Source organism: Mytilus californianus, unplaced genomic scaffold, assembly GCF_021869535.1.
Source record: "Mytilus californianus isolate M0D057914Y unplaced genomic scaffold, xbMytCali1.0.p SCAF_11, whole genome shotgun sequence".
Taxonomy (NCBI): domain Eukaryota; kingdom Metazoa; phylum Mollusca; class Bivalvia; order Mytilida; family Mytilidae; genus Mytilus; species Mytilus californianus.
In genome coordinates this window covers 71,063,940-71,076,522 of record NW_026262593.1, presented here as the reverse complement: position 1 = coordinate 71,076,522, position 12,583 = coordinate 71,063,940, and the positions used below count along the sequence as shown (strand labels likewise).

Sequence of the window (12,583 nt, the reverse complement as noted above, 5' to 3'; positions counted from 1 at the left end):
GTCAATCCGACCTGGCTTCAGATCTTATCACTGTTTGCATGTATTCAGACTGTTTTGCATGTTTCCCTTTATGGCAGACTTCGCTAATATTATATGACAGTAAAATTATAAGCAAACAAACTGAATAATTATATAACCATTTTAATGAAAATGTCTGCACCACAGTTGAACCATATATCTGTATATTTGTTTTTATTCATGTAGGTATAAAATAAATTTTATTTCCATTTGAAATATTTTTGTTTGTCTGTGGTAGTAATAGGCTAACTACATCTTACATGTCTTATTCACATGCCTCAAGTTATTGGAGATTACATTCTATGAGGAAACTTAACATTGTTGTTTTGTCGACTATTATCCCAGAAGCTACATAGGGATCACTATCTGTCATTCATGTCAGCGTCACAAAATTTAAGTAACACTTTTCTCAGCATCTGCTTGATATTTGACAAAAAGTTTATGAAGATTAATTCCAATATAAAAAAATGGACCCCCTTTTCTAGGTAAGAAGCACCCAGTCTAAATTTTTATATGTGTATGTAATATCATCTAATACAACATGTATTTAAATATCAAGACTGAACAAAAGTGGCCATATCCATTTTAGACAACAAACGTCTTTAATTAGCACAAATGCTAAAATTGTGAAGATTTCAGAAATTTTACATAAATTAATGATGATAGTACCTGTTGACTGTTCATAGTATTGTAAAAAACAGCCCATTAAAAAATGATTTTAAATAAACTGAAGTATTCTACTTTTGAAAAGTGACTTCAATAAGTAGCGATAAGTTAATACATGTATTTTTAATAAACAAATTGTAAAAATGCTAAATTTTGGGGCTTAAAAGGGGTCTTACCAGGCTTACTTCTGTAGTATATTTTCAATTAAAACTAAGTTAAACTGAGTTTAATCAAACAAGATAAGCAATAAACATTATATCTGTCATTATTTTCATTTTTACTATCACATACATTTGTAAAGTTTCTCTTGTAACCAATAAAAAATTCATAAATACGGCAAAATTGCCATCTTGTCCATCTTAAATTGTTATTTTATCGTAAGAAAGGTATCATTTGCCGAGCACCATTTTCTTGCATTTTGTAGAAAAATATGTAAGCTTTATGCTGTATTACATTTTATTAAAAACAAAACATGATCTTACAAGATTCAGGTCTTTAAAAAAGACAAATTTTGCTGATTCGGCACTTTTTCAAAACCATGCAATATCAACCTGCCAGTAGAGGTATTGAGAAATGTCAAAACTATGAAAACTATCCTAATTTTCTTTCATTTTAAGTTGTTTGTTAAGGTATTAGTTATCATTTAGCTGCAACTTTTCTATTATAATACAAAAAACCAGGTCAAAATACCCTAAAATAGGCTTAAAATGGCCTTTTGTCAGTACAGAAATGGACAATTATCGAATGTTCTGCATACACAAATAATGACTGAATATTTTTTCAAAATATTTTGCACAAATAGTTATTACATATTAGGTATCAAAAATACAAAATATCAGTCTGATCGGATAATTTGGGATTCGGACCATTTTGCATGGTTTTACCACAGACTGGCTCTTAACTTAAAATTATATAGTGTTGTTGTCAAATTATACTCGTATTTATTTGTAGATTTGGCTATGTATAGAATTGTAGGAAATATACGGAAGATATAGTAGCATAAAATATTTCCCCCAACAATTACGATATTGTCACACCGGTACGTGATTTTGGCGTTTAAATTTGAGTGTTAAACTTTGCTTTATTTTCGTGTGTTTAATTTTGGCACATAGCGAACGAGTTGTGGATATATAAACCCCGTAAGGTGGTGCCAATGGAACATCACCGCCCAAAAATGAAAATTAGCAATAGGGAACGAAAAATCGTCCCTTTTGTCGTAATTTTTTGTGTAGAACTTCCCGTGTAAAACTGAAATATCTGAATCTAGGAAAGGACAGTTATTATCGTTTATATTTGATTTATTTAAAGTAAGATCCTTTTGGGTAAATTTCGGCAGTATATTTTGAAAATTCTTGATTATTTAACAAAACAATATCATTTAGATAACGGTAAATGTTGTCCAATTTATCAATTAAATGCAATTTAGACGGGTCTTTACTGAGTTTGGTCATAAACTGTGATTCATAACAGTACAAGAACAAGTCTGCTATCAAAGGGGCGCAATTGGTGCACATAGGGGTATACCTACATCCTGTCGATAAACCTTATTGCCGAAACGTACATAGATATCATCAAGGCGAAAATTATCAGCTTCAATCATCTCATCACACCTCCAGTAAGTATATCTAGCATATTTACCTTTCTCTTAAGGGAAAAAGACTTTAAATGAGTTGCTGCAAATATATAAATATATATATACATGTATAAATGCATTCAGATTTACAAAACGACCATTTAATCAAATATGGAATCTTTTGTTTGATAAGATTGTGTGGAAGTGTAGTGTAAAGAGTTGAAAAAGTCAAAACTGTCAACACAATCAAAAGAACCACCAAAAGCACGTAATTTATCTAAAGATGTTTTGACACTCCAAAAATAGTTAATTCCACAACTTTCATATATTTTTTACAAAAGTTAATGATAAGTTCTTTGGTAGTAGTTAAGGAGCTAGTTAAAAGCACTGAAAGATTAGTTGTAGAACACTTACTAGAGGCCGAGATGAAACGATAATCTACTGGTTTTATGTGTAGTTTACTTAACCAATACATAGTAGGGACCTTCAAATGTTCAGAAGCGGCCTTAAGCTGTGATGTGTTTTAATCTTTTTTGTAGCTTTTCAAAATTTATGTTAGGATTGTGTCAACATTATGTAAAAGCTTGATTTTCTTTTTTTTTGTATGCATATTGTTGCGAGGATTGTATTTAATGAACATATCGTTTTGTGCTAAATTCGGAGTAGTGTTAGTAAGAACTTACGCAAGGTAATTACGTTAGGGGTACATTGGAGTTTAGTCAATTCAAATCAAAATCAATGCTAACAACTATTGCAATTTTCTTCCCTGAAGTACTAATTGGGTGTGAATTGAATTTTTGTTACAAGTGCTAGTATAACTAGCTGTCTGGTCGAGAAACAAACCAGACGTACTGTGGACAGAGTGATATCTTTAGGTCCTTTGCGGTCATATAGCTCCTCAACTTTTTCGGTATTATACATCCTTGGCTTTCACATATTCGGCTTTGCGCGTTCCTGATGAAGATAAATCCAGGAAAGCGCTTCGAAGGCATGAAATTTATAACTTGTTGTTTTCATGAATGATAACCCCGCCCAGTATGCAGGAATGGCAAAGACTTTAATTTGCTTAGGAAAACCCCAAAGATAGTGTGGGTCATAAAACAAAATAAGTAGTGTACCATGGTATTATATGTTTAAGATTCTGATAAAGTTTCAATAAATTATGTAATTTGTTAAAAAAAGACCAATCGGGAGATGCACAATGACGTACTTACATGGTGAAAATTCAGAACCATCAACCAGGATGCGGAAATAATTGTTTAATTAAAAGATGGAGTTAGTTCTTTTCAATTGAGCAAGAGGAATAGTAGTGTAAACATGCTACACGATATGAAATTTATGAAGGTAAACAATTAATACAAATGATATTATAATAAAACTGATTTAATCTATTTACAACGAACACTCTTAATGGTGATTGACAATTATAACGTACAATTTTAACAATACCCATTCCTCAGTTACCTATCATTAAAAACTTTAACCGTACAAAGATTCGCATTAATCTAATCACCTTATTGAGAAATAAGACAATATTATAAAAGTCTTCTTTGTTATTTTTATCTTTTTACATATACTTGACCTCAGTAAATACATATTCATTGTTGATAATGGTATGAAAGCTAAGTTATCGTTGGCATGAATTCACTGTAATCACCTTACTGTGTTTGGTGATTACAAGTGTCTATCAAATGTAACATACAATGATATCTGTAGCTATCATTTTGAAACAGATTTAGACGATTCCTTACGGAAAACTTATACACACGCCAAATTGTACATGTTTTTGAATGTTTTTGAATGTCAGTATCATTTTTGTATATTATACATGTGTTAGACTGAAATGTTTAGATATTACATTTTTTAAACCTCTATTCATTTTCCACATTGCTATTTATAATGCCTAGTATATTATAGGATAAGGAATTTACCTGTTCTGTGATGATTTTATGAAAAGCAATTATACATAGCATTTCAGATTCTCAAATTAATATACCTATTATTTGTTTCTATGCTAGTCAAACGACCAATGTTTTAATGAGTGTATACAATATTTGTTAATAATTTTAGTCATAAGACAAATTTGATAATTTCAATTGTACTTCCTATAAAATTTCAACAAAATTAAGATAAAAAGATATCTAATTAAGGTATATTAATGCAGAATTTGACAAACATAGTGTGCAGTTTTAAAATATTCATCTTTTTTCACTTTCTAAAGGAAGCGTGTATTTCCTTCCTATGGTCCTGGTTTCCTAACTCGTTCTGAATATGCATGACATCTTTTCTCCGGGACATTCAGCAAACAAGAATCAATCAATCAATCATAACTTAACAGATTAATCTTAGTGTACATGTATTTCTCATGGGTAATGGTGCAAACATAGAAGGAGACTGTCCCTGACGACATACTTGATTAGCTCCCCTTTGAGTTCAAGCAATTCCTTAATGTTTGTCTTGTTATATTTCAAATGTATTTATGAGATTTGATCAAGTGATATTGTCTCTTATCTTAAATGATAATAAAATTGAGAATGGAAATGGGGAATGTGTCAAAGAGACAACAAACCGACCATAGAACAGACAACAGCAGGAGGTCACCAACAGGTCTTCAATGCAGCGAGAAATTCCCGCACCCGGAGGCGTCCTTCAGCTGGCCCCTAAACAAATATATATACTAGTTCAGTGATAATGAACGCCATACTAAACTCCAAATTGTACACAAGAACTAAAATTAAAAATAATACAAGACTAACAGGCTAGAGGCTCCTGACTTGGGACAGGCGCAAAAATGCGGCGGGGTTAAACATGTTTATGAGATCTCAACCCTCCCCTATACCTCTAGCCAATGTAGAAAAGTAAACGCATAACAATACGCACATTAAAATTCAGTACAAGAGAAGTCCGAGTCTGATGTCAGAAGATGTAACCAAAGAAAATAAACAAAATGACAATAATACATAAATAACAACAGACTACTAGCAGTTAACTGACATGCCAGCTCCAGACTTCAATTAAACTGATTGAAAGATTATGTCTTCATCATATGAATATCAGGCACAATCCTTCCCGTTAGGGGTTTAGTATCATACCATCATAACATATATGAGAAGAACATAACCCGTGTCATGCCAACAACTGGTTTTTAAATACATGTGTTTAGTGCCGATGCAAAGACCCTATAAGTGAATCAATATTAACGCCAAAATATGCAATCTTTAATGACCTGACAACAGTATCGTAACTATATCCCTTCTTAATAAGTCTATTTCAAGGTTTTGTTAGTTTCAGAGGTGAATACTGACATTTTTGTGCTTTATAAAGAATATTTCCATAAAAAATTGGATGTGAAATACCTGAACGTATAAGAAGTCTGCATGTTGAGCTATATTTACGAATGATGTCCTTATACCGATGATAAAATTTAGTAAATGTTTTGACTAGTTTGTGATATTGAAAACCCTGGTGTAATAATTTTTCAGTAATACATAAATTTCTCTCGTTAAAATCTAAAACATTGTTACATACACGAGCGAATCGTACAAGTTGAGATATATAAACACCGTAAGATGGTTACAAGGGAACGTCACCATCTAAAAATGGATAATTAACGATAGGAAATGAAAAATCATCTCTTTTATCATATATTTTAGTATTAAGCTTTCCGTTAATGATATAGATATCAAGATCGAGGAAAGGGCAGTGGTAATTGTTAGTATTAGCTTTATTTAAAGTAAGTTCAACAGGATAAATTTCTTTAGTATACATACTGAAGTCGTCATTATTGAGAGCCAAAATATCATCCAAATATCTAAAAGTATTATTAAATTTGTGTATCAGATGTTGTTTCGATGGGTCTTTGCTGATTTTTGTCATAAATTGTAACTCATAGCAATACAAAAAAAGGTCCGCAATAAGTGGTGCACAGTTAGTTCCCATTGGAATTCCGATAACCTGACGATATACGGAATCTCCAAAGCGAATAAACATGTTATCTAGTAAAAATTCAAGGGCATATATAGTATCAAAGCATGTCCAATTGACATAGTTTTTTTGTTTATTGCTACTAAAAAATGACCTAAAAGAGTTTGAACATATATATTCACATTCTGACTTTTTAAATGCCCATTTAATTAGGTGTGTGAATTTTTTCTTAATGAAAATGTGAGGCAATGTGGTATATAGGGTAGAAAAATCAAAACTTTGAACAGATTCAAAATCACCAATATATGCATGTAATTTATCAAGTACTTCCAACGAGTTCTTGACACTCCAAAAGTAATTAATTCCACTATTTTCGAAGGCCTTATTTGAACAATTTATTATCAGGTTTTTTATTGTACCAAGTGTACTGGTAAGAAGAATAGACAATTTAGTAGTGGAACAATGGCTTGAAGACGAAATGAATCTATATTTGTAAGGTGTTTTGTGTAGCTTCGGAAGCCAATACATAGTTGGGACTTTCATTGTATTTGGTTCTGCATGTAAAGCGGTAGCTAAAAGTTTATGTTTGTTACAGATGTCGTTTTCTGAAAATAGAGTCAGTTGGAATGTTGGTGAATTGGTGATTTCTTTTTTCAGAACCTCAATGTAAAATTTACGTCAAACAATAATAATATTATTAGCAGCTTTATCGGCCGGGACAAAAACAAATTCCTTGGCTAGTTCTTTTAGTTTATGTTTGATACGAGCTATTGGTTTATTGTGGTTATTGTTAAGAGTAAAATGTTCTTTAAAATGTTGAATACGTATATCAACTATGTTCATTACTGAATTAAAAAAAGAGTCCAAAGATTTTTTGTCAGCTTTTTCCCGTTTTATCCATTTCAAACAGTAAGTATGGAGTGAGTCGTGGATGATATACCGACACTCATTCCAATTAATAATTGACGGGGGACGATATTTAGGTCCTTTACTGAGGAATGATTTTAACTCTCGGTCTTGAACGATGTTAAGATCTCCTGTTATAACAATGGGTCCATAAATGTATTCTGAATTACTGCAATTACATGAAGTAGATGTATTTTCACTGATATTAACATCATTACACAATTGGCTATAATTAAACACAAATTTCCGGGTAGATTTCTTGTAAATATAACAAATAAGAGGGAGCTCAGTATTATCAAAATATCCCGGAATTTGTTCTTTAACAGAATGGTCGTTAAAAATACCGGCAATATTTACAAAATCAAAACCTTTATTGAATACAATAGTGTCTTAGGATTGATATAAAGGATTTATGACTATGTCCCTCTAAGTTGAGACAGAGACACTGACACATCGTATTAGTTAACTAAATCATTATTGTAACTTTTCAACTTGTATAATATTGATTTCAGTCGTTTTTCCTAGAAGTAGTATTTTAGGTGTAAGAAAAATACCGCATTGAATGAATTAAGGAAACAATAGTTTATCAATGTTCCAAATCTCATAAAACGACCTAGAAGATAAATCATGGTAGTGCACAAATACCGAGGAAAAGACATAAACTCCAAAGGGAAAAAAACCCAAATTTGTTGACAAGGTAAGCGTCTACTGTTCTGCATGCATAACCCAGTCAAGATGTAACAATCAAGAAAAGGACAGAGTCGATGAGATTAAAGATTAGACGACTTATCTGGTATATTAACATCTAAGACTGCGACATAAAGTAGGACATAGGGTATGATACTGTTGAAAAATGGGAAGTTGACAAATGGAAAGTTGAAATAATCTCGTTTATCATATATTCTATTTTGAAGTCGTCCATCTTTGTCCACATCGAGGAAAAGATCAAGATATGAAGCAGACCGTTTTGTTTCGAGAGTAGCATTAATATCACGTTCACTGGGATATATGAGGTACAGCACTTACGGAATTGTAGATTATTGAATGACAGAACATCATCAATATATCTGACAGTGAAATTAATGGACTTTGAAAGGTTTGGGGTTTTTTTTATTCCTTGAGAAGATTTTGTATGAACTCTGCTTCATATGACTACAATTTCAAGTCTGCAAGTTGGAGTGTACAATTATTATCCATTGGACTACAGACTGTCAGCTGAAATATCAATTCACCATACTGAACAAATGTTGTCGATCAAAATGTCGAGCATTTTGATGATATCAGCGCTTTTGTTTTTTGAAATAAGTGGGTTTTTTTTACCAAAAAAGATTTTTTCATGACCTAAAGGAAGATTTTTTTTTATCTACATCACCCATCTTTGTATTTAAAATCTACAATATGACGATGTGTTTTTCTTTCAGTTGAGCATGAGAATATGAATATAAAGCGTAGAAAATCTCAATTCTAAGTATTTCTGCAAAAATATCAAGATAATGATTGAAGATTTTGCAGCAGAACTCTTTAAAAATTTCAATGTATTATTAATCAAGTCAGTATATTGTATTTATGCATTCTCATAATATATTTGATATTTAAACGCTTTAATAATGGCAAAGGATTTATTACTAATGGTAATTGGGAAGCTTAAAATGAAATCGTTACGTTTGGCATGCATTTTCCTAATTTCAAGTCGTTCATATGTGTCAATATTAAGATAAAACATGTTAAGAAGTAACATGATTTCCGTCGGTAAAATTAACATTTTATTTAGATGAGTAAGGTGCTTAAGAGGTACGAATTTTGTTCGTTTATTCTTTGCATAAATATAGCAACAAGTTGGCCCAAATGGTGCACAATTAATACCAACTTGAATACCAAGTGTTTGTCCATATATTATTATCTCGACAGATTTGTTGTTGACGAAAAATTACAGCATTTTGTTAAAATCATCTTCGGTGTTCTTGTCGTTGAACTCTGTTAGACTTTAAAAGGTGTAAGAAATTTTTATCTATGATTCCCATTTCTGTCCGAAATGTGAAAATAAGGTTATGTGTTATGATTGCCAATGAGATCAATGGATGTGTAAAGCGCTATTCTAATTAGAAAATGTAGTCGATTTTTCAATTTATTAAGAGGAATAGTAGTGTAATAAAGTATACGATATAAAATATATTATTGCAAATTAGACTGTACTAAGCTTATTAAATCTGTTTTAGCATCAACACTTTAAATTGCGCTTGACAATCACAAAGAACAATGTATGTTTTATTAACAATACTCATTTGTCAATGATTGATTATCTATTATTATAACTTTAATTGAACAAAAGAGTCTCAATGATCTAATCAACTTAGTTTACAGCAAATTAAGAAATATGACTCTATTATAACAATGTTCTTTGTTATTTTATTCTTTTTACTTATAAATGACCTCAGTAAATGCCTTCTTATTGTTGCTACAGGTAATATCATTACATTTAGGTTGAAGTCGTAGTCAAGTCCATGTTGGAATACACTTACCGTGTTAAAATTATAATTTTCCACCTTACCATCTTTGGTAATTGCAAGTGTTTTCAAATAGCAATATAGAATGTTACATTAACTTACCATTGTAATATCGTTATATTCAATCCCAAGGAAAAACGGAACAAACGTCAAGAAGTTTTTGTAAGTAGTTAATGGATAAAAAAATAAGAGAATGTGGTTCAATTGCCAATGAGACAACTATCCATCAGAGTCCATATGACAAAGCACTGTGTTTGTGGATTCAGAAAATGATGGGTTGTTCCCTTGGAGAAATTGTTGTGCAACGAGCCATTAAACGCCTGTTGAATGTCAGATTTTAATTAATAGTAAACTTGTAGGTCCTGCATTGTAGAATTTGTTGTCGAAACCGGGTCCTACTATTTTGACACGACAAATTCCTTTCGCTTCATGCATAGGAATACAAATATTGAGGTGCGAAAAGTGTTTTATCTTACAATTTCCATGTATATACCTTTTATTTCGTACGTTTCTTTTTGAATAATGGGCACAATTATATGAAAAATTAAACAAATTCGATGAAAGGTTTACTCTACTAATAATTTTGCCGTGTATTTTTAGTTATTTCTCCATCCGTCTTGAACAAATGTAGAAAATATAACATCTCGCAATTAAAAAAGTAATAATTGTATTTATATCCTAAAATTCAATACAAATAACAAATAAATAATCAGAAATTCCTCATTTTCTATGTCAGTAGGTGTTCCCCAAACGTACTGGATATCATATATTATTATACTTCACGTTAAAATGCCAGATTTTAATTGGCTAATACGAAGTAGATAATTTATTCAATCCCATGGATGAGTGGGAGACAATTTCTTGAGTGTCACCCTCATGTGCAGATCAATCAAAAATCAACTATTTAAAGGACTGAACCAATTATTGGATTTACATCAATAAATTAAAGACAATGCTCAAGTTCTACGTTTTAGCCTCAGGACTTTTTCATAGACTGTCAAAATAAAAAAATGTCATCCTTCATGCACTTCTGTTTTAACGTTGTTATGTACGTGATATCATAGTTGTGTACTTTGAATTTAAAATTTAACAGTAAAATACTATAATGATAGAACATTCAGTATAATAAATTAAATAACGCATAGCTGAGAAGACGATAGAGCAGAGTGTTGTTACCCCTCTGAAAAACATTGTCAACCTTGGCTTGGGCTCAGTTGACAATGTTTTCTCGAAATAACAATTTGCGCTATCACCCTCTAAGCTATGTGTTTTTATATATTATTATACTTCATGTCAAAATGCCAGATTTTGATTGGTTTATACGGAGGGAGACAATTTACTCTATTCTATGGTAAATACTATATTACCCTTCACGGAGACGCTTGATCAAGTGTGCACTTTATTAAATACGGATGGTTATGTGCAAGACGTCATAGTTTATTACTTTAAATTTGAAATTTAATAGACAGTAATAACAGAACATTCAGTATAATAAATTAAATAATACATATCTGAGAGGATGATAGGGCAGATTGTTACCCCTCGAAAAGACATTGCCAACCTTGGGTTCGCTTCAGTTGACAATGTTTTCTCGGGGTAACAATCTACTCTATCACCCTCTTTGATTGTAACCGGGTCCTACTATTTTGACACGACAAATTCCTTTCGCTTCATGCATAGGAATACAAATATTGAGGTGCGAAAAGTGTTTTATCTTACAATTTCCATGTATATACCTTTTATTTCGTACGTTTCTTTTTGAATAATGGGCACAATTATATGAAAAATTAAACAAATTCGATGAAAGGTTTACTCTACTAATAATTTTGCCGTGTATTTTTAGTTATTTCTCCATCCGTCTTGAACAAATGTAGAAAATATAACATCTCGCAATTAAAAAAGTAATAAATGTATTTATATCCTAAAATTCAATACAAATAACAAATAAATAATCAGAAATTCCTCATTTTCTATGTCAGTAGGTGTTCCCCAACCGTACTGGATATCATATATTATTATACTTCACGTTAAAATGCCAGATTTTAATTGGCTAATACGAAGGAGATAATTTATTCAATCCCATGGATGAGTGGGAGACAATTTCTTGAGTGTCACCCTCATGTGCAGATCAATCAAAAATCAACTATTTAAAGGACTGAACCAATTATTGGATTTACATCAATAAATTAAAGACAATGCTCAAGTTCTACGTTTTAGCCTCAGGACTTTTTCATAGACTGTCAAAATAAAAAAATGTCATCCTTCATGCACTTCTGTTTTAACGTTGTTATGTACGTGATATCATAGTTGTGTACTTTGAATTTAAAATTTAACAGTAAAATACTATAATGATAGAACATTCAGTATAATAAATTAAATAACGCATAGCTGAGAAGACGATAGAGCAGAGTGTTGTTACCCCTCTGAAAAACATTGTCAACCTTGGCTTGGGCTCAGTTGACAATGTTTTCTCGAAATAACAATTTGCGCTATCACCCTCTAAGCTATGTGTTTTTATATATTATTATACTTCATGTCAAAATGCCAGATTTTGATTGGTTAATACGGAGGGAGACAATTTACTCTATTCTATGGTAAATACTATATTACCCTTCACGGAGACGCTTGATCAAGTGTGCACTTTATTAAATACGGATGGTTATGTGCAAGACGTCATAGTTTATTACTTTAAATTTGAAATTTAATGGACAGTAATAACAGAACATTCAGTATAATAAATTAAATAATACATATCTGAGAGGATGATAGGGCAGATTGTTACCCCTCGAAAAGACATTGCCAACCTTGGGTTCGCTTCAGTTGACAATGTTTTCTCGGGGTAACAATCTACTCTATCACCCTCTTTGATTGTAACCGGGTCCTACTATTTTGACACGACAAATTCCTTTCGCTTCATGCATAGGAATACAAATATTGAGGTGCGAAAAGTGTTTTATCTTACAATTTCCATGTATATACCTTTTATTTCGTA

The 12,583-nt window shown here is 31.5% G+C and overlaps 1 protein-coding gene across 2 annotated transcripts in view; it reads left to right on the top strand.

Moving 5' to 3' along the window:
• LOC127720623 (uncharacterized) overlaps window positions 1-12,583 on the top strand; it is a 60,033-nt gene that overhangs the window by 22,194 nt on the left and 25,256 nt on the right. Inside the window, exon 1 of one of the 2 annotated variants that reach the window (XM_052227310.1) lies at window positions 9,580-9,753. The exons of the other annotated variant lie outside the window; for it this stretch is intronic. The gene's annotated coding sequence lies outside the window, so the exon portion shown is untranslated. Of the gene's footprint in view, window positions 1-9,579; window positions 9,754-12,583 lie in introns of those variants that run through there. 2 annotated transcript variants of the gene reach the window in all.